At 37.0% G+C, this 2,290-nt stretch overlaps 1 long non-coding RNA gene across 1 annotated transcript in view; it reads left to right on the forward strand.

Annotated features, from left to right (window-relative positions):
- Positions 1-1,189: 1,189 nt before the first annotated feature.
- The window catches only part of LOC119414825, a 7,383-nt gene continuing 6,282 nt past the window's right edge, over positions 1,190-2,290 (forward strand). The window contains exon 1 of the long non-coding RNA XR_005187021.1: positions 1,190-1,344. This is a non-coding gene — a long non-coding RNA (uncharacterized LOC119414825). The remainder of the gene's footprint in view (positions 1,345-2,290) is intronic.

Below are 2,290 nucleotides of genomic sequence, written 5' to 3' on the forward strand. Positions count from 1 at the left end.
AACACAAAATAGCTGACAGGGCAGCAAACTTACATACGCAGTGAATCACCAGGAGGCAAGAGGTACAGGAGACAATGCCAGGACAATCACAAACACCTGGAGCACACAGGGTGGAAACAATCAAGACAATTAACAGGGAGTGTAGGGATGGGACCCGCCACAAGGGGGCACCATCCTTACATTCTGGTCCCTCCTAAAGCCAAAGAAATTCAATTTAAAATCTTAAATAGAATTTATCCTACTAAGGAATTTGTAAGGACAAATTTTTAAATGGACACTGGGAACTGTGTTTTCTGTGAGACAGAGAGTGAGAACCTGGAACATCTTTTCTTTGACTGCATGATAGTTCAGCAAGTTTGTCTTGATCTTAAGATGTGGATCGAGTCCAAAGGGATCCAGCTACTTACTCTCACTTTAAAAGAAATCAAATTTGGGTTAATTAATAAGATTGGAAATGATGAATATGCTGTCAATAATTTGATTATATTAACTAAACATTACGTTCATAAATGTCGTTTTTTCAAATGTAAACTTAATGTGAACCACTGGAAGACTGAGCTAAAGTGCTGTGCAAAATATTTAAAATATGTAAAAGGAAAAAATGCTGGTAAATTTCTTGGTTAATTTCAATTCCCTCATATAATGCCTTTTTTATCGTTCTTTATTTATTTATTTCCATTATGTTATGAATCACCTTTTTGTAACTTTTGATTGTAAGAATTGGTACTTTTTGTTTTGTATTGTTATGGTTAAATAAAGTAAAATAAAAAAAGTCAGTTACATTCAGAGTTAGACACTTGGAAACTTTTTGTATAAATACAACAATAATAATAATAATAATAATAATAATAATAATAATAATAATAAATACAACAATAATAATAATAATAATAATAATAATAATAATAATAATAATAATAATAATAATAATAATAATAATAATAATAATATATTTATCGTGATAAAATGTTTGTTGTTTTATTTTAACCAAATGAACCGAAAATGTGAATGATTTACAGGCTCTTAATGTGAAAACTTTACAGGAAGTCACTGTTCGACAACCCTCGGAACTGTTCGTAAATGTTCGGAAGTTTTCGGATTCACTCGGTTTATTTTCATCGCTGCCTCTTTCCGAGCACAGCGAGATAAAATCCGGATCCCGAGGATGTTGGACCTACCGAACCGGGATCAGATTCGGGACCGGAACTCCCAGTAGAACCGGGTTCAAAGAGGTTCGGGTCCTGGGCTGAGAAGTTCCGGGAAACCGAGCGCTTCATCGCTGCAGATCCGGGTCGGAGTGGGCTGCGTCCGGCTGACTGAGCCAGAACCATGTACCAGGTCCAGGTGAGTTCTAAAGTCCACCGGAAGCTCCCAGGAACGGTTTTACATTCAAACACATTTAAAGTCCCTAAAGGAAATGAAAAAGAAGTGTGTTAAAAAGGTTCTGACAGAACCAGCTGATGGAGAACATTATATTTAATGTTCTACTGATGGAGAACATTAAATGTTCTGTTGACCTGCTCATGGAGAACCTTATTTATTAAAATGTGGAACTTTTTGTTTCATTCCAAATTTAAGAACATTCCGAGTTCTGACAAAAACAACAAATCCAAAAAATCATGGAACCAACGGAACATGGAGTAGATCTCTGAGGTTCTAGGAGCACGTTCCCCCTCAGGTCTGATGTTCCACCATCATTGTTCTTACATCCTCCAAGGTTCTTTTGTGACAAAGTTAATCCAGTTTAATCTGAAAACAACGTTTTCCTTTAAAAAACTGTAAAAACCTTCGACTTATTTTCTTATGAACTCATTTAAAGTTTAAATTTTTGATTAAAGATGTTTGTGACGGTTGTTGTTCCCCTCGGAGAACATCGCCCTGCTTCTGAACCCGGTTCTGATGTTTCACGGAGCATCTGGATTTAACTGGGTCCAGAATTAATCTGTAGTTTTACTGCAATGAAAGAAGATGAGAGTGGAGCCGTTAATCATCATCATCACAGCTCCATTATCTTCATCACTCTTAGTCTCTGCAGCCGGACAGAGTTCATCACTAGAAGATCAACCAACTCCAGGCATTAGTCTGATCCCCTCAGATGATCCTCAGAAAACTCATCACTTTCAGAGTTCTGATGACTTTCTGCCTTGTCGAGCTCTGAGCTGGTTTTCAATTCATGAAACACGCGTGTAATCAGTGGAAGGGTTGAGGAACATCTGCACCTCTTCATGAAGTTCATCACAGTCATCATCATCACCACTTCATAGAGTTCATCACTCAGTCATCATCATCA

Source organism: Nematolebias whitei, chromosome 9 (assembly GCF_014905685.2).
Source record: "Nematolebias whitei isolate Nwh7 chromosome 9, NemWhi1, whole genome shotgun sequence".
NCBI classification, from domain to species: Eukaryota; Metazoa; Chordata; class Actinopteri; order Cyprinodontiformes; family Rivulidae; genus Nematolebias; species Nematolebias whitei.